Source organism: Canis lupus, chromosome 5, assembly GCF_011100685.1.
Source record: "Canis lupus familiaris isolate Mischka breed German Shepherd chromosome 5, alternate assembly UU_Cfam_GSD_1.0, whole genome shotgun sequence".
NCBI classification, from domain to species: domain Eukaryota; kingdom Metazoa; phylum Chordata; class Mammalia; order Carnivora; family Canidae; genus Canis; species Canis lupus.
In genome coordinates this window covers 29,763,666-29,784,323 of record NC_049226.1, presented here as the reverse complement: position 1 = coordinate 29,784,323, position 20,658 = coordinate 29,763,666, and the positions used below count along the sequence as shown (strand labels likewise).

Below are 20,658 nucleotides of genomic sequence, written 5' to 3'. Positions count from 1 at the left end.
CAGCTTTAGCTGGCTCTCTCTGGCATCATGCCTGCTGGGGAAGGAGTGTGGGGGTGGACACTACCTCAGTGCTGACAGATGGAGGGAATGTCTGGGCACCCCACTCAGCCTCCATGGACACCTGCTGCAGGAGGACCCCTATTACTGCAGCAGTAGTGGGTGCTGCCGTGGCCACTTCAGTGATTTCCATGGATACCACAGTACAAGCAGCCTCAGATCTGTTCCCCAGACACCACCCAGCTGGGGAGCGCTGGAATGCCTCATTGTGTCTGGACTCCCGACAAGGCCTCTCCAAACACCAGGTGCCCAGGAGGGCCACGTCCGCAGCAGGTGATCAGGAGGGCTGCATCTCCACCAGCGAGAAGCGCAAGCCCCTCACTCCATCCAAATCCTGTGACACTCCTCCACAGGTGACCTGTCCTAGCCCAGCAAGTAGACAAGTCCAGGCTGGGCACTTGGCCTCTGCAGCCCAGGATGGGAGCAGGACCACAGTGTGTGATGCACCAAGAGGAGCAGTGTCTGAAGCTTTCTGTCTTGCAGGGCTGGCCTCTTCCTCATCCTGGGGCTGGAGGGGGCAAGCTTTAGTGGGGGCTGTGTTGATCCTGCCTGTGGACATACACCTGCGGCCTGTCCCTTCCCTTGGAGGATGAGATATTCAAAGCCAACAGAAGAACCAGAGGAGTCATTCCTTGGTCCCACGGTCCTAAGCTTGTCTGCTTCCCACTTTCCACCTTTTACTTGCCATCTATAATCATGTATGCTGTCAAGGATTTGCATTTGTACTCAGTGGGGGAACCAGCAGGAAGTGTGTCTACCCTCAGCTCAACTGAAGCAGAATTTGTCTCTTTTGGATGTCAGTATTTCTCTTTTAGAACTGGCTCTTGAGGGGCACCTGGGTGGCTCGTAGGAGCAGCTTCGGAGTCTGGGTTTCTGCTGAGATCCTGACCTCTGGGAGTCCTGGGATCCAGGTGGTGCTCCAGGCTCACAGGGAGTCTGCGCCTGCCCCTTCCCCTGCTCACTTGCTCATACTCCCTGGCTCTCAAATAAAATCTAAAAACAGAAACATTAGCTCCTTAGCCTTTCTTTTTTGTATTTCTAATACATTGTAACCTAGTAAATAGAGTATCTTGTTAGAACTGAATCTGGGATAAGAATATAAGAACCTAAGAGACTCTAATGATTAAAATTTATGAATTTTAGTTAATTGGTATTGGCTTGTTTACTTTGGCTGACACCTCAGTCTTTTTTTTTTTTTTAAAGATTTTATTTATTTATTCATGAGAGACACAGATTGAGAGACAGAGACACAGGCAGAGGGAGGAGCAGGTTCCATGCAGGGAGCCCGATGTGGGACTCCATCCCAGGTCTCCAGGATCACGCCCTGGACTGAAGGCGGTGCTAAACCACTGAGTCACCCGGGCTGCCCACACCTCAGTCTTTAAAACAAGTGCAGTTATTGTTTCTTTTGTACTAGGCACATTGTTAATTCTCTGTGGTAAATGGGAATATACGTTGTTCAGGTGTTGTTCTCCCATAGCGAGTTAAAGGTTGTTTTCAATGTTTCATTTACTTTGTTTGCCAGTCAAGGGAAAGAATCAGTGGAAAATACGATTTTCAATATAGGTTTTTGGAATTTCAAATAATTTAAAGTGTTAGCAAGTCTAGAATTAACAATCTGTGACACATGTTTCTTTGCCAAGCAGTGAAAAGTGACAGTATATTCATAGGGTTAATTTTATTTCTTATAGGCTGTTGGCATTATTATTAATTTAAAATGTTATGTTTTATTCCTGAAAACTACTTTTACTCAGTTGTCTCTTTTTAATTGGAATGTTTTTAAATTTAATTTCTAATTATCTCAAAATATAGTTTTGAAACTCAAATATCATATCTAAAAAAAGATCATATCTGTAGAAATCTATAACTACCTATATATGAAATATAGTTCCATCTAGAAAAAAAAGATCTTTCTTTTTGTAATTACATTATAAAAGGCCAGCTTTCCAATTCTGCCTATGTCCCCTGTGGCCTCAGGTACTCTTAATATTATGTGTAGATTCTGTTGTTAAAGTTGTTGCCATTTACAGTTATTTCTTATTTTTTTAACTTTTTAAAATTTATTTATTCATGAGAGACACAGAGAGAAGCAGAGACATAAGCAGTGGGAAGAGCAAGCTCCATGCAGAGAGCCCAATGTGGGACTCAATCCCAGGACCGTGGGGTCACACCCTGAGCCAAACAAAGACAGATGCTCAACCACTGAGCCACCTAGGCGTCCCAATTTCTTCATTTTTTAACAGTATTTCCAGCAGACAAAAATGATATTCCAGAGTTGTGAATTCCTGGGAACAGAACAAATGATTTGACATATGACCATTATTTGAATCAATGGCTCACTTTGAGCCTGTGTGATCTACATGTTTCATGAGGTAGAATTGCACATGTTAAAACACACCCTTCAAAATTTGCTAAAGTACATTATTCACGGTACCAAAAATCAGAAGACAATCTAAATGTCCATTTAAGGTTAATATATAAAGAAATTGTGGGAGATATAGATACCATGTAATATTATTTCAGCCTTAAGAAAAGAAGCATATCCTGCCATTTGTGACAACATGAATGAACGTGGAACGTGGAGGACATTATGCTGAGTGAAATGAGCCAGACACAGACAAAAATCGCATGATCTCACTTATATGTGGAATCCAAAAAACAGTGGAATGCACAGTAACAGTAGAATAGTGGTTACCAGAAGCTGGGGGTAGGGAGTGGGGAAAAGAAGTAACAATCACAGGCTACAGACTTTCAGCTATCAGATGAATAATTCTGGAAATGTAATGTACCTCATGGTGAGTGTAAATAATAATGTGTTAAATGCCTGAAATCTGCAAGTTTTCTCACCATCAAAGAGGAAAAGAAAACTATAGGAGGAGAAGGATATGTGCACAACTTGGTTGTGGCAATCATTTCACAATACGTACGTATATAAACATGTTGTATTCCTTAAATACGTAGTTTTTATTTTTCAAAAATAAATAAGTAAATGTGTTTTTTTAAGTTGCTAAGACCATTTTTCTTCTGTTGAAAAGGCTAATTCCAGGGTTATTGGGAAGCAGCAACGTACTCTTCCAACTCTGAATTCCACAATGACAGAGAAGCTTTCTTGTTTTTATCACCAGATCCTTCTGTCCCCGTGGCACTTACCATACTGCCTGGCACACAGGATAAAGGGAACTTAGTAACCAGGGAAAGAACTGAATCAATCATCTCTACAATTGCTTATTAAAACTTTTTTATTATTGGGCCCATCTTTGAGTTCAGGAATAGAAACCTCTGCTGCTTGGTCACATTCCATCCTTGGTTTAATTTTATTCAGTCTAGCATACACTTTATTTCCCAGGGTCCTGGAAAGTACTGTGTGAAATTATTATTACTTTTTATATACATTTGAGTCCAGAGAGCAATATAAGGTCATAGTGATGGTAACTCACTATCAAAATCACTCTGATTATAGCAAGGAAAACATCATGTGTTAGCTTTAGAAAGTCATTATTCCTCATTGCCAAACTTTGCTGAACTATTATTTTCATTTTCTCAAAATGCTAATTTATTTATTTTTTTCCCCCAACTCAGAGCTTTGGCATGCTGTTTCTTCTACCTAGAACACTTTCCCACCCACTTTGTTTCATGACTCGCCTTATTCTGAATTTTTTATCTTAAATGTGATGTTTCTAGAGAAATATTCCCCATTTCACCTTATTTAAAGTGAATTTCCCTGGCTCTGTGTCTTGGACTAGAGTTTCCTTCACAGCATTGATGACAATCAGTAATTCTTTGTTAGTTGGTTTTGTTAGCTTGCTTCATTAGATTATAAATAACTGCATAGACCACATCTGTATTGCTTACCATCATATCTCCAGTGGAATATTAAGTCAAAATAATAACCACTCTTAAAAGTGCTCTGATGATATTTGAAGTTGACATATGGTCAAGCATTCATTCGGCAATTATTTATTAAACATCTTTCAGGTGCAAGACTTGGTGTTGGGCACAGAAATTCCAGAATTTAAAATTTTAGTCCTATGCTCAATAAACTTAAGAGTCGGATGGGGGAGATAGTTAAAATGAATTAGTTCTTTTTATCAGCAATTCTGGATAGTTCCTGACATGTTTGTTTCAAGCACCATGTTTTATGCTAACACAGACATAACCCCTCTTGTGATTCTTAAAGCCTAATTGGCAATACAGAAAAGTAAACAGATAATGACAATTTAATGAGATAAGTACTATGATAAAGATAAGCTTAGGGTCCCATGGGAAGACAAAGTTGTGTTATGTGTGGATGTTAGGGATAGAGGTGCCCTAAAGAGAAGAGACACATTACAAAAGATCTGTTACACAGTCTAGTAAAGTGATTAAAAACCAGAGTCAGACTGTCTCGATTAGACTCCTTGTTCTTCTGTTTAGTGATTATGTGACTCTGAAAACCTGTAACCTTTCTAAGACTCTGTTTTTTCATTTGTAAATGAAAAACAAATGAATTCTGTGAATATTCAACTCACAATTGTTGTGGGCCAAAGCAGGGTAATATGCATAAAACACTTGTACAGTGCCTAGCCATAGCGAGCGCTTATAATAAATGAGTATCATTTCTATTCCATTCCTTTGTGCAGAGATGAACTGTGCTTTGCCAGCACCCTTCTCCCAAACTTTGTAAGTCAGTCCCTAGAATCCTGATTATATCCCCTGTCGAGAAGACAAGTAAGTTATATAAACAATTACCCATAAATACAGTGCCTGGGAGAGAGAGCAGACATGGAAAATGTTTACCACCCCAAAAAAGAAAAGTAAGACAAAGCAGTTGAAGACAAGGGATTGTATTAGAAATTTACTAGAACTAAAAAAAAAAAAATTACTAGAACTAAAACTGAGGTAAACATGGATGCAAGTAATTTTTACATGTGTGACAGAGTCTCCACTTACAGCTTCTATAATAAAGAACATGAGAGGGAAGTAGAAGGTGATATTGAGGAAAGTGTGATAAGACTAGTAGATATTTGATAGATATGGAGAATGAAGCATGAAGAGTCATTATTGTTCCTCACTGTCATTTTTTTTTCTCTGTCACTTCTAACCATGGCTCTCTTTTTCTTTGAAATCCCTCAGTTATTTTATTTTTTAACTTTTTTAAATTGAAGTATAGTCAATATACACGTTACATTACTTTTAGGTGTACAGCATAATGATTGGACATTTCTGTACTTTGTGCTCACCACAAGTGTAGCCACCTTCTGTCCCCGTGCAACACTGACACAGCATCATTGACTCTCTTCCCTGTGCTGTGCCTTTCATCCTTCTTACTCATTCCATAACTAGAATTTGGCACCTCCCCCCTCCCCTCCACCCATATTGCCCTCTGCCCACCTCCTCCCCCCTCTGGCATCCACCACTTTTTTCTCTGTGTTTATGGATCTGTTTCTGCTTTATTGTTTCTTTTATTTTTCAGATTCCACATATGGGTGAAATCATACAGTGTTTGTCTTTCTCAGTCTGACTTATTCCACTTAGCATAATGCCCTCTAATTCCTTCTGTGTTGTCACATATGGCAAGATTTCATTCCTTTTTATGGTCTAATAATATCCCATTGCGCGCACGCATGCGTGTGCGTGTGTGTGTGTGGATAGGTAGGTAGGTAGGTAGGTAGATAGATAGATAGATAGATAGATAGATAGATAGATAGATAGATAGGCAGGCCGGCCAAACACATCTTTATTCATTTCTCTATTGTTAGACACTGAGGTTGCTTCCATATCTTGGCTATTGTAAATAATACTGCAATAAACATAGGGGTGCATGTATCTTTTTGAATTAGTGTTTTGGTATTTTTTCTTTAAAAAAGATTTTATTTATTTGAGCAAAAGAGAGAGACATCAGGGGCAGAGGAAGAGGAAGAAGCAGACTCCCTACTGAGCAGGGACCCTGGGGGAGGGGGTCCTCCAACCTAGAACCCTGTGGTCATGATCTGAGCCGAAGGCAGACACTTAACCAACTGAGCCACTCAGGTGCCCCAAATGCTTTGTTATCTTTAGGTACATACCCAGTAGTGGAATTGTTGGATCATAGGATATATCTATTTTTTAACTTTTTGAGGAAACTCCATACTGTTTTCCACAGTGACTACACCAGTTTGCATTCCCACCAACAGTGCATGAGGGTTCCTTTTTCTCCACATCCTCACCAACACTTGTTTCTTGTGGTTTGGATTTTAGCCATTCTGACAATGATATCTCATTGTAGTTTTGCTTAGCATTTCCTTGATGATGAGTGATGTTGAGCATCTTTTCTTGTGCCTGTTGGCCAACTGCATGTCCTCTTTGGGAAAATGTCTATTCAGGTCTTCTAACCATTTTTAATGGCATTGTTTTTTTGCTGTTGAGTGGGTATAAGTTATTTTATTTTGGATATTAAGCCCTTATCAGATATATCATTATGCAAATATCTTCACCCATTCAATAGGTTGCCTTTTCATTCTGTCAGTGGTTTCCTTTGCTGTGCAAAAGATTTACTTTGATGTAGTCCCAATAGTTTATTTTTGTTTTTGTTTATCTTGCCTGAAGAGACATATATAGACAAATATTGCTATGGTTGATGTCCAAGAGATTATTTACTGTGTTTTCTTTTAGGAGTTTTATGGTTTCAAGTCTGACATTTAGGTCTTTAAACCATTTTGAGTTTATTTTTGTGTATGATGTAAGAAAGTGGTCCCATTTCATTCTTTGCATGTAGCTGTTTAGTTTTCTGGCAGCTCTTTTGTTCTTGGAGAAGTCTTCTAAAGATCCCCACCCCTCCAGCAAAATTCTGAGATTAGTAAATAATTCTACTTCATGTCTACCCTAAGCGTTTTTCAAACTGCTGCTTCTATGCTGTGTCTCAATGGGGTAGTTTGTTACGCTGTTTTTCTTTAAGGGCAGAGATTCAGTTTCCTATTGCCTCCTGGCTCCCCTAGAGCTAAGCTTTTTGATTTTAAAGTACCCGGAGTTAAGCCCCATTGATTGTAAAATCTCAAGAAGTTAAGCCCCACTGGGTTTCAAAACCTAATGTTATAGAGATAGGGGTTCTGTGCTGGGAAAACATTCCAAGCACAGAGCCCCTCTCTCTGAGGCGCCTAGTGTGGGGTCTTTCTCTCTCCCTTCCTGATGCTTGTGGTGTCCCTCCCCTTTGTGGTTAGTCTCCCTGGGAGTTTGGTTAGTGACTGTGTCTCCACCCCTCCTACCCTTTTTGATGTGGCCTCCACTCTACCATTAACTGTGGAGAGTCTGTTCTGCCAGTCTCTGGGTGGGTTTCAAGGTTAGTTGACTGACTGGCATTGCTGTCACCAGGATGTATCTGTGGGATAAGGTGAGCTGAGGAGACCCTCTACTCTACCATCTTCCAAATCACCTTTGCTTATGAGGCTTTCCTAGATGGCCACAGGGTGGCCACAACTGCCTCTCCCACTGGATCTTCCACTGCATGCCTCAGGTTGTTCCAGCCACACTGGCCAGGGCCTGTTTCTGAGCCCTTGAAATGGGACTTGTCTGAATAAAAGTGTGTCTTCCTCAGCTGAAGATGGTGAGGTCTATCTGTCCTCCCCAAGAACTTCTGATATCAAATCCTTTGAGCTATTACTACAGCTCAGACTGATCGTATGCTCTTGACACTGGTGGGGAGGGAGATGGATAGTCACACTTGATGAAACCTTCCCTTGTGACAGAACTGGCCCCATAGCACAAAGGGGAGGCAGCGAACCCTCACTCCTCAATCTTCCTTCTCCCTTGGAGATTCCCTTCTTATATCTTTTGACTGTAGCATTTAGATCATTTATATTTAATTATTGATAGATATGTACTTACTGCTATTTTGTTCATTGTTTTCTGGTTCTTCTTATGAGTTCTCTGTTCCTTCTTTTGCTTTCTTTCCTTGTGATTGTTGATTTTCTTTTTTTTTTTTAAGATTTTATTTATTCATGACAGAGAGAGAGAGAGAGGGAGAGAGAGAGGCAGAGACACAGGCAGAGGGAGAGGCAGGCTCCATGCAGGGAGCCTGACATGGGACTTGATCCCGGGTATCCAGGATCATACCCCGGGCTGAAGGCGGCACTAAACCAGTGGGCTACTGGGGCTGCCCTTGATTTTCTTTAATGTTATGCTTGGCTTTCTGTTTATTTTTTGTATCTGTTACAGGTTATTGTCTTGTGGTTAGGGGAGATTTCATATCCTGAGTATATAACAGTCTATATATTTTTTAAAGATTTTATTTATTTATTTACTCATGAGGGACACACAGAGAGAGGCAGAGACACAGGCAGAGGGAGAAGCAAGCTCCCTGCAGAGAGCCCTACGCGAGACTCAATCCCGGGTCTCCAGGATCATGCCCTGGACTGAAGGCAGCACTAAACCGCTGAGCCACGTCGGCTGGCCCTATAGCAGTCTATATTATAAAGTTGATGTCACTTAAGTTCAAACACATTATAAAAGGACTTCATTTTTATATCCCTCTCCGTGTCTTATGTATATGTTGTCATATTTTACATCCTTTTTATTTTGCGAATCCCCTTAATTAACTTTTTAGATATAATTGATTTTACTACTTTTGTCTTGTAATGTCATACTAGCTTTACAAGTGATTGCTTTATTACCTTTACTGTATGTTTCCTTTTACTTGTGATATATATTTTATAGTTTTCTTCTGATTATAGCCTTTTCTTTTCCACTAAAAGAAGTCTCTTCCACAGTTCTCATAAGGCCGATTTAGTGATGAAGAACTTTTATTTATTTATTTTTAAAGATGTTATTTATTTATTCATGAGAAACACACAGAGAGAGACAGAGACAGGCAGAGGGAGAGGCAGGCTCCATGCAGAGAGCCTGAAGTGGGACTTGATCCCGGGTCTCCAGGATCACACCCTGGGCTGAAGGCAGCACTAAACCCCTGAGCGACCCTGGCTGCCCATGATGAACCCTTTTAATTTTTGTTTTTCTGGGAACCTATCTCTCCTTCAATTCTAAGTGATAACCTTGCCAAGTAGAATATTCTTTGTTCTAAGGTTTTGTCTTTTTTAAAAAAGATTTTATTTATTTATTCATGAGAGACACAGAGAGGGAGGCAGAGCCATAGGCAGAGGGAGAAGCAGACCCCTGGCAGGGAGCCCATGCGGGACTTGATCCCAGGACCTCGGGATCACACCCTGAGCCAAAGGCAGATGCTCAACCACTGAGCCACTCAGGTGTCCCCCTTTCATCACTTTGAATATATCCTGTCACTCTCTTCTGGACTGCAAAGTTTCTGTTGAAAAATACCAGCCAGCGGCCTTAAAATTCTCTCCTGGTCTTTCATCTTTGGCATTTTACTTATTATGTGTATGGTATAGACCTCTCTGGGTTCATCTTGTTTGGAATTCTCTGCTTCCTAAACCTGGATATCTGTTTCCTTTTTCAGGTTAGGGATGTTTTCAGCTATTCAGATGTATTGAGCTGTTTTCAGATAAACATTCTGTTCCTTTCTCTCTCTCTCTTCTCCTTAGATCCCTATGATACAAGTATGTTTGCTTGTGTTGTCCAAGAGATCCTTTAAGCTGTCTTATTTTCCTTCTGTTTTTGCTATTCAGCTTGGGTGTTTTGTTTTCCATTACCCTGTCTTCCAGATCGCTGATTCATTTTTCTGCATCCTCTAACCTGCTTCTAGTCTTCTAGTATATTTTTTTCATTTCAGTTATTGTATGCTTTGACTCTTGATTGGTTCTTTTTTATATTTTCTATCTGTTAAAGTTCTCACTGAGTTCATCCACTCTTCTCTCCAGTGTGGTGAGTATCCTGAAGACCATCACTTTGAACTCTTTATTAAGTAGATTTATTATCTCCATTTCATTTAGTTCTTTTTCTGTGGTTTTGTCTTGTTATTTCACTTGGAGCATATTCCCCTTGTCTTAATTTTGTTTGACTTTCCGTGTTTGATTCTATGAATTAGGTGGAACAACTAATCTAAATCTGTAGGAATGGTCTTGTGTATCGTTGTCCCTTTTGTAGATTGTACATGCCTGGTGACTTTGACTGGCAGACTGGAGTTGTGGCTGGCATGGGCTGGGGGGTCCCAGGGCAATCTATGCTGTGACTACCCTAATGGGATAGCCAGAGCTAAAGTGGATGTGGGCCAGTGTGGGCATAGGATGCCCTGGTCCCCAAGCTCTTTTAAAACATATGCTATCAAAAACAGACACATAGATCAGTGGAACAGAATAGAGAATCCAGAAGTGGACCCTGAACTTTATGGGCAACTAATATTCGATAAAGGAGGAAAGACTATCCATTGGAAGAAAGACAGTCTCTTCAATAAATGGTGCTGGGAAAATTGGACATCCACATGCAGAAGAATGAAACTAGACCACTCTCTTTCACCATACACAAAGATAAACTCAAAATGGATGAAAGATCTAAATGTGAGACAAGATTCCATCAAAATCCTAGAGAAGAACACAGGCAACACCCTTTTTGAACTCGGCCATAGTAACTTCTTGCAAGATACATCCACTAAGGCAAAAGAAACAAAAGCAAAAATGAACTATTGGGACTTCATCAAGATAAGAAGCTTTTGCACAGCAAAGGATACAGTCAACAAAACTCAAAGACAACCTACAGAATGGGAGAAGATATTTGCAAATGACATATCAGATAAAGGGCTAGTTTCCAAGATCTATAAAGAACTTATTAAACTCAACACCAAAGAAACAAACAATCCAATCATGAAATGGGCAAAAGACATGAAGAGAAATCTCACAGAGGAAGACATAGACATGGCCAACATGCATATGAGAAAATGCTCTGCATCACTTGCCATCAGGGAAATACAAATCAAAACTACAATGAGATACCACCTCACACCAGTGAGAATGGGGAAAATTAACAAGGCAGGAAACAACAAATGTTGGAGAGGATGCGGAGAAAAGGGAACCCTCATACACTGTTGGTGGGAATGTGAACTGGTGCAGCCACTCTGGAAAACTGTGTGGAGGTTCCTCAAACAGTTAAAAATATACCTGCCCTACGACCCAGCAATTGCACTGTTGGGGGTTTACCCCAAAGATACAAATGCAATGAAACGCCGGGACACCTGCACCCCGATGTTTCTAGCAGCAATGGCCACGATAGCCAAACTGTGGAAGGAGCCTCGGTGTCCAACGAAAGATGAATGGATAAAGAAGATGTGGTTTATGTATACAATGGAATATTACTCAGCTATTAGAAATGACAAATACCCACCATTTGCTTCAACGTGGATGGAACTGGAGGGTATTATGCTGAGTGAAGTAAGTCAGTCGGAGAAGGACAAACATTATATGTTCTCATTCATTTGGGGAATATAAATAATAGTGAAAGGGAAAATAAGGGAAGGGAGAAGAAATGTGTGGGAAATATCAGAAAGGGAGACAGAACGTAAAGACTGCTAACTCTGGGAAACGAACTAGGGGTGGTAGAAGGGGAGGAGGGCGGGGGGTGGGAGTGAATGGGTGACGGGCACTGGGTGTTATTCTCTATGTTAGTAAATTGAACACCAATAAAAAATAAATAAATAAAAATAAATAAAAAAAAATAAAACATATGCTATCAAATAAATAAATAAATAAATAAATAAATAATAAATAAATAAAACGTATGCTATTTAACTATAATGTTCACCACTGCCTCTCATTATTACAGTGATCTGTAGATCTTCTGTGTCATTGCTTGAAAGTTTTAGCACCTGGCTCTTCTTACCTCCTTACCACTATTCAGTGATCATTCTTTGTAATTTGAATATCTTCATAGATCATCCATCCATCATAGTGACCCATCATTTTCTTGAACTTTACCCATTCAGTGGCATCTCATCTCAACTACTACCAATTATTCCTCCACCTCCAAAATTTCAATTTCAGGAATCTCAATCTTTGATTTGTACCTCCCGTCTCTCCATGTCACTTCCTCTAGTAACCTGAGTTTAACAGTTCTAAGACCCCACCCCAGTCCATTTTTCTTATCATCCTTTCTTTGTTGTTCCTGTCTCTTGTATTCTCACTTGTATTCAAACTGAGCTGCTTACTATGGCTTGTCATTATCCTTCCCTTGCATATATATACCTTACCTTCAAATCCCTGTAGTCAATCTCCACCCCTCCGCAACCACTGTTCTAATTTCTATCATTAGAATTAGTTTTGCCAGTTCTTGCACTTTTGTTAGTGGTCTCTTTCACTAATGTGGAGATTTATCCGTGTTATTACATACATCAGTAGTTTGTCCTTTTTTTAAATTGCATTGTAAGGATATATCATAATTTGTTTATCCATTCTTCTATTCATGGACAATAGAAGGACAATTCTATTGATGGACAATAGCCTAATTGAGGGCTATTAATAAAGCTGCTGGCTGAAAGATAATTCAAGCTGAAGTTATAAAACATGAGAGAATCAATTAGTAAGACATCTTTTTATGGACATATGTTTCATTTTCCCTGAGTAAAAGTAGAATTGCTAGATCCTAGGGTACATGTATGTTTTGCATATATGAAACTGTCAAAAAGCTTTCCAAAAGGACAGACCATTTTACCCACCAGTAATCTACATATACATGAGTTCACAGTTGCTTCATTACTCTCCTACTCAGTCTTTTTATTTTTAGCCATATAGTAGGTATGGCTACTTTTGCACTTCCCTTATTAGTGATTTTCATATGATTTTTCTAACATCTATGTTCAAATATACTGTCCTTTTTAAATTGGATTATTTGTCTTCTTTTTTGAGTTGTAAGATTTTTTTATATATTCTGGATATAGTTCCTTTGTCAGAAATATATATTGCAAGTATTTTCTTCTAATCTGTGGCCTGCCTTTTTATTTTCTTTTTTTTTTTTTTTTATTAAAGATTTTATTTATTTATTCATGATAGTCACACAGAGAGAGAGAGAGGCAGAGACACAACAGGCAGAGGGAGAAGCAGGCTCCATGCACCGGGAGCCCGACGTGGGATTCGATCCCGGGTCTCCAGGATCGCGCCCTGGGCCAAAGGCAGGCGCCAAACCGCTGCGCCACCCAGGGATCCCCTGCCTTTTTATTTTCTTAATGAAATCTTTCAAAAAGCCGTTTCAAGTTTTGATGAAGAATAGTTTGTCAATTTTTTGTTCTGTAGTTAGTGCTTTTTGTGTACTCCCTAAGACATTTTGTTTACTCAAAGATTATGATGGGTGTTTTCTTGTTTTCTTCTGGAAAATTTATACTTTTAGCTTTTAGGTTTAAGTTTACCATCGATCTCAATTATTTGTATGTGGTATCATGTAAGGTTGGGGTTCATTTTTTAAAAGTTGATTTGGCTGTTCCAGCAACATTTGTTGAAAAAAAATTCCTTTCTACATTTAGTGGCTTTGCCACCTTTTTCAAACTTCAGTTGACCATGTATGTGAGGGTTTATTTCTGCATTCCATATTGTATTCCATTTGTCTGTTTATTCTTGCCTTGATTTTTGTGGCGTTATGACAGACATTGTCAACAGCACTTGACATTTTGGGTGAGATCATTCTTTGTTATAGGAGACTACTCGTGTATTGTAAGAGCATCCTGGCCTCTACCTACTAGATAAGTAGCACACCCTAGTGGCGGCAATTACATTGCCAAATGTTTACTGAGAGGGAAGGGGCAAAATTGCCCACCCCCGCCCCCCACGTTGAGAATCAGTTTTATAGTGAAATAAGATAATGCACACCCTCCAGTTTTAATTCAAGATTGTTTTGCCTATTCTAGGAATCTTTGCTTTTCCATATAAATAAACCTGCCGGGGATCCCTGGGTGGCTCAGAGGTTTGGCACCTACCTTTGGCCCAGGGCGTGATCCTGGAGTCCCGGGATCGAGTCCCGCGTCGGGCTCCCAGTATGGAGCCTGCTTCTCCCTCTGCCTGTGTCTCTGCCTCTCTCTCTCTCTATGTCTATCATGAATAAATAAATAAATATTTTTTAAAAAAAACCTGCCTGGTTTTCGAGTGGAATTATTGTGAACATACAATAGCATAACAATACTGATATCATAACAATATTGAGTCTTATAATACAGGAAATCCATGAACATAGTGTATTTCTCCTTTCCTCTTTCATCTTTGTGCATGTGTGTGTAATTTCTCTTAGCAGTGTTTTCTGGTTTTTATTGGAAAGTTCTTACATGTCTTTTGTTACGTAACTCCTGAGTATTTCATATTCTGTGATGTTATAAATGGATTAATTGAAATTCATTTTCCATTGTTTTATGTAGAAATACAGTTGATTTTTCTATATTGACCTTGTATTCTGAGAACTTGTTAAATTCACTCATTAGTTCTAGGAGTTGCTGTATAAATTCTTTATCATATTACATTTGTATAATCATATTATATACAAATAAAGGGAGTTTAGCATCTATCTTTCCAGTTGATATACTTTTTATTTTTATGTTGGCCTTATTGAACTTTCCAGGAGCTCCAGTGTAATGGTACATAGAAGCAATAGGAGTGATTTTTTTGCTTTCTATCCCTTTGGAGGGAAGTATTTAACTATTTTACTGTTAACTATGCTGCTAGCTACAGATTTGGGTAATGCCCTTTATCAGATTGAGGAAGTTTCCTCTCATTCCTAGTTTGCTGAGAGTTCTTATCATGAACATGCATTGAATATTATACCTATTCTTTATTTGATCAATGTGGTTAATTTCACTGATTAATTTTGAAATGTCAAGTCAACCTTGCCTTCCAGGGGTAACTCTCATTTGGTAATGATACCGGAGTTTTTAGAGTTTTTCATGTTTTTCTTTGTCAACTTGGTAAATTGATTCTTTCAAGAAATTGGTCCATTTTAATCTAAGTTGTTGAATTCATTAGCATAAAGTTGTTCATATTATTCTTTTACTGTCTACGGTATTTATAGTGATATCCTGTCTTTGATTCATGAACATGATTATTTTTGTTTGCCTTTTTTTTCTTCATTGCTCTTTTTTTTTTTTTTTCATCATTCTTGGTAGGAGCTTATCAGTTTTACTAAAATTTTCATACACAGCTTTAGTCTGTGTGGTCTCTATTTTTTAGTTTACTATTTCATTAGTTTTTCTTTTTTAATCCTTTCTTCTTTTTTTAAATTTTTTAATTTAAATTCAGTTGGCCAGTATATAGTATAACACTCAGTGCTCATCACGTCACATGCCATCCTTAAGGCCCATCACCCAGTTACTATATCTCCCTATTCCTTTCTTCTTACTTTATTTTTTTTTAAGATTTATTTATTTATTTGAGATAGAGAGTGGGGGAGCAAGCACACAGAGGGAGAGGAAAAAGCAGAAGCAGACTGCCCACTGAGCAGGGAGCCCGATGCAAGGCTTGATCCCAGGACCCCAAGATCATGACTTGAGCTGAAGACAGATACTTAACTGACTGCACCACCCAGATGTCCCTTCTTCTTACTTTAGAATAAGTTGGCACATCTTCCAGCTTAAGATGGGAGCTAAAATCATTGATTTTATTATTTTTTTTAAAGACTTATTTATTTATTCATGAGAGAAACAGACTGAGAGAGGCAGAGACATAGGCAGAGGGAGAAACAGTCTCCTTGCTGGAAGCCTGATGGGGGACTCGATCCTGGATCCAGGATCCAGGATCACGATCTGAGCTAAAGGCAGGTGCCCAACTGCTGAGCCACCCAGGCATCCCTCATTGATTTTAAACTTCTCTCCATTTCCACTATGGGCATTTAAGGTTATAAATTTCCCTCTCAATAACTGCCCTCAATAAATTTGATATGCTGCATTTTCATTTTGCTTTGCTACTTCCCTTTTGATTTTTAACCTGTAGCTTATTTAGAAGTATGTTTTTTTTTAATTTCCAGTTATTGAGCTTTTCTAAATATCATAATTGATTTCTGTTTTAAATTTCTTTTGATGAGAGAACATATTCTGTAAGGTTTAAATCTTACCAAATTCATTGACATTTGTCTTATGGCCCAATATAAGATTTCTTAAGTTATACTTAAAAAGAATGTATATTGCAATTGTTGGATATAAATAGTTGTTCTATAAATATCAACAAGGTCAAGGTAGTTGATAGTGTTGTTCAAATATATACTCTTACTGATATTTTTTTATCTGATTGTTCTATCAATTATCAAGAGACTTGTTACAGTATGCAACCATAATTGTGTATTCATCAGTTTCTCCCTTTAGTTCTGTGTTTGCTTCATATATTTTGAAGATCTCTTACTAGGTGTATTCATACTTATGATTTTGTGTCTTCTTGATGAATTGATCCTTCTATCATTATGAAATGTTGTTTTCATCTCTAGTAACACTCCTTGTCTTAAAGCCTCCTGTGTCTGATATTAATTTGGTCAGATGTCTCCCAGCATCCCATCTTTTTGCTTTCAACCTGTCTGTGTTTATGGAAATCTTCTTGGATCTTACTTTGGGTATTCAGTCTGGCAAGTGCTAAATCAGAAACTGAAGAGCTGGAAAGGATCTGAGATTCTGACCTACATGCAAGCTAATGATTTTAGCTTACCTTGATTTCATCTATGCTGTGGCAGGCTGAAAGAAAATAAACCCCCTCATTCAAAGACAAAGGCTGTGTATTGTCATGGAAATATCTCATGTCCCCAGAGGACAATGCAATGAGGGCCAGATGGTTTCTACACAGAGTGAGAACCATAAAATGTGAGAACTCTGACCTTACACATGGCTGCTGCCCATCCTCCTCTCCAGAGAAAAAGAGACCTTATCTTCACCCTGGAATGTAAGTGCTCTCTGGAGAAGGAAAGGAGAGAGATCTTTATCTTCCCCTCCCCCCCCCCCCCCCCACCCCCCACGCAGTCTCCAGGATGAGAGAGCTCTCTAAGCTTTACTATCCTGGAATGTCTCTTTATACAAACACTTTTAACTTGCCTGTGAATGCCTTCATTCAGAAGACTTGGGCTATACCTAAATATGAAGTATTTATAGAGAACTATCTCCCAAAAGCAAATGGCATGTTTAGTAATCATTCTTAAAACAGTTTGATGTGGATCTATCATTAACTCTTTGTTTTCTTTTTTTTAACTCTTTGTTTTCAATCAATTCCATATATCCTTCCTCTTGTTTTTTTCCTCCTTTCCTGACTCCCTTTTTAGTTAGTCAAAAAGATTTTTCAATTTTACTTTTTTTAAGTGGCTCTTTTAGAGATTACAATATTCATTCCTAACTATTTAGAGTTATAATTGGACCATTTCACATAAATATAAGGATCCGTCAACTTTGTAATTCTGCCTCTCCTACTGCTATGCTGACGTCCTTTATATCTGCTGGGGATAAAGTTCACGATAGTGTTGTAATTTCTGTATTAAACCTTCAGGTATCTCTTTACCAATGAGACAAAGAGAAGAACATCCTCTTTTCGATTCACCCACATATCTGTTGTTTGTGCTGTTGTTTGCTGCTGTCTCTAGGTCTCTGTTTCCATCTGGGCTCATCTCCCTTTAGCCAGAAGAACTCACTTGTGGCCCTTCCTACATGGCAAGACTTCTGTCCATAAACACTCTCAGTCTTGGCTTATCTGAGTATAAATGTATTTCCCTTTTGTTTTTGGAAGATAGTTGCACTGAATATAGAATTCTGAGTTAACAGCCATTTTCTTTAGCACTCTTGAAATGCCGCTCTACCGCCTGCTGACCTCCATGCCTCTCAGGAGAAGTTAGTAGTCATTGGTGGTGCAGCGCTCCCACGTACAGTATTTTTTCTGTGACGACTTTGAAGATGTTATTTTTATTCTTTGTTTCCAGCAATGTGACTAAAATCTGCCGCTGTCTGTGTTATTGATATTTATCTTAGTAGTTCAGTAAGCTGCTCTCATCTGTAATTTTAATATTTTTTCACCAATTTTGGGAAAATTTAGGCCATAGTTTTCTGCCTCACTCTTTTTCTTTTATTCCTGGGACTACAATTACACATATACTGTACACTTACACATAGCAATGACCACTTATTCAGTTACCGCCAGGTCACTAAAGCTATTATGTATCTTTCTCCATCTTTTTTGTTCTGTTCTCAGGTTAGATAATTTCTGTGACTCTGTCCTCAAGTTTACAGATTCTTTTCTGGTATCCCCAATCTGCTGTTCACCTACTAGTAAAATTTTTATTTCAGATTTTATACTTTTCAATTGCAAAATTTGCGTTTGGTTCTTTTTTAAAATAATTTTCTATGTTTTTCACTTTTAAATGCTCAAACTGTAACAAGTCCTCACACATTGACTATTTTACATTTTCTAAGATAAAACCATTGTGAAATCATTTACATTTTATCTCTCATATAATAATAATAATAGATAATGTGTAACATTTTTTATTGTTATTCCTTCCTCTCTGGAATCTTTTCAGGATCTCTTATCTTTACAATACCCATGGGATGGTTATTCATTCATTTTGCCTGTTCTGAGATAATAAACAACAAATAACCTCTGCTTCTTTTTGTATATGTGTGTCTGTTACACCATGTAAATGTTAAGTGTCTTAATTTGATGACTCGGATAAAAGATACAACTGAACAACTGCACATACCTGAGTTAGAGGTAGGTTTACATAATCACTATTTACCAAATTCCCTTAAGCATTTAGGCAGCCATGGATTTCTCAAGCAAACTCATAGGTATATAATTTTGTCTAGAGTTAGCTCCATATCAGCCATTAAAGAAAACATTCTCCCGGGCCAGGGAGAATCTGTTAAGTATCCCAGAGACATCACTAAAAATAAATCAGTAGTACATATCAGCTAAGATTTCCTTCTTATCTAACTAGATAAATGCCAGTAGTTCTTACTACCAGTGAAATGGTACTTTAGAAAAAAAATACAAAAATTAAAAAAAAAAAAAACTGAAACAGACTCTATTAAAAAAAAAAAAAGATGTAATAGTTTTATACAATGATTTGCTGCATCCTCAAACATGAGAGGTAAAGATTTGTCCTCATCCCCTCTAAATAAATGTTAACTGGGGAAAAATTGGTTTGAAGTTATTATTCTGGTTATTTACTGCTTTATAACAAACCACCCTAAAATTTAGTGACTTCAAACAATGATGTATGACAGTTCTGTGTGTTCCCTGGCTCAGGTGGTCGCTTCTCACTTGGAAGTCTGATGCTGCTGCACTGAGATTTCTGCTGTAAGCAGTGTCATCTGAAGGTCCTGCTGAGCTGGGCCTCCACGATGGCCTCTGGTCACATTTCTGTGCTTGGGCCCAGGTGACTGGAACAGTTGGAGGCATGCTCTATCTCCCTTTAGCTGGCTTGGACTTACCAGTGTGGTGATCTCAAGGTTGTCAGACTTCTTACATAGGTCTGTCTTTTCCTAGTGCAATCATGCTAAAAGATCAAGTTGGAAGCTGCAGAGTTTTGAATCTAGCATCTTCTATAAAATTCTATTGATTAGAAGAGAGTCACAGGACCAGGCTGATTAAAGCAGAGAGGACTGTATAATCATGGTTCATTGCGACTGTCTTTGGACATGAGCTACCATAGGAGGGAATCATGTATTGGTGTCCTAGACACTGCTGTCCTAATGTCAAGTAAGAGCATCTGAATTCAGAGCTTGTTCCATTGACTCTATCAGCTTTTGCCGAGTGCACCTCAGCCCCCTCCACCTCACGGAAAGTGGAATGTTCAGTTCATGCTTCCATTTAGTTGCCTCTGTGTTTTCTCTTTTCAAAGGCTACATTAAATGAATGGTCTGCCATATATTTTATTTTTCTTTTCCCAACTCCCAATTCTCCAGTTATGTGCAACTTAGGTGTCTTAAGATTCATGTGCAGCTTGAGCTTTTATCTTCTTCCTGCCTCAAAGGCTAGCTTCCTCTAATCTAGTGGGAACCAAGGGCAGGAGTAGGGAAGTCAGTTTTTATCTTATTTCCCGCTCTAACTATTCACACAGTGTTATTCCTCCACACCAACTAACCCTAGCCATCCCCCCCTCCACCCCGTTCTGTTGGGGCTTGCCTCTAATTATTGGCAAGAACTTTGGGATTCATCCCCTTGATCATCTGCATGTGTGGAAGCAGAAGTCTAAATGCCTTCTGGTCCACTGTTCTCCAGGACTCCACCACACGAGGCTATTGCCAAGAGCCGAGTGGATGAACCTTTGGGATTTGGGATAGAATAATTCTTTCTTGGATAGAAATGCCCCATGCATTCTGTAACACTTGGCATCCCTGGTCCAGGGGAGCTGAAATCTGGTAGCCCACCGTAATTATTGTGACAATCAGAACTCCTCCAGAAGTTCCCAGCACTCTTGGTGAAGAGGAAATGTCCTGGGTTGAAAGATACTGAATTAAAGAAAACTCTATTTAAAAACAGAAAAATTGTTTAAAATTAAGTGACAACTATATATGTTTTCCTATAACCTAAGCGAAAACCATGAAGTTACATGAATCCCTTTAAAGACCTTCTTAGTTTTTAACCTGGTTTCCTTGTCTTCAAGTCTTTGCCTCTCCATACAAGCCTTCCCTTCTTCACAAAACCACACTGCCTACCAGCAGAGATTCTTGGCTTTGAAAGTAGACACTAGTTTCTTGTGTCCACTGAGCCCTTATAAAATGTGACTAATCCAAACTGAGTTATGAAAATA

At 38.8% G+C, this 20,658-nt stretch overlaps 1 protein-coding gene across 12 annotated transcripts in view; it reads left to right on the top strand.

Moving 5' to 3' along the window:
• Positions 1-20,658, top strand: part of CEP126 (centrosomal protein 126) — a 101,371-nt gene that overhangs the window by 17,941 nt on the left and 62,772 nt on the right. The window contains exon 3 of one of the 12 annotated variants that reach the window (XM_038536378.1): positions 18,552-18,614. The exons of the other annotated variants lie outside the window; for them this stretch is intronic. The gene's annotated coding sequence lies outside the window, so the exon portion shown is untranslated. The remainder of the gene's footprint in view (positions 1-18,551; positions 18,615-20,658) is intronic. 12 annotated transcript variants of the gene reach the window in all.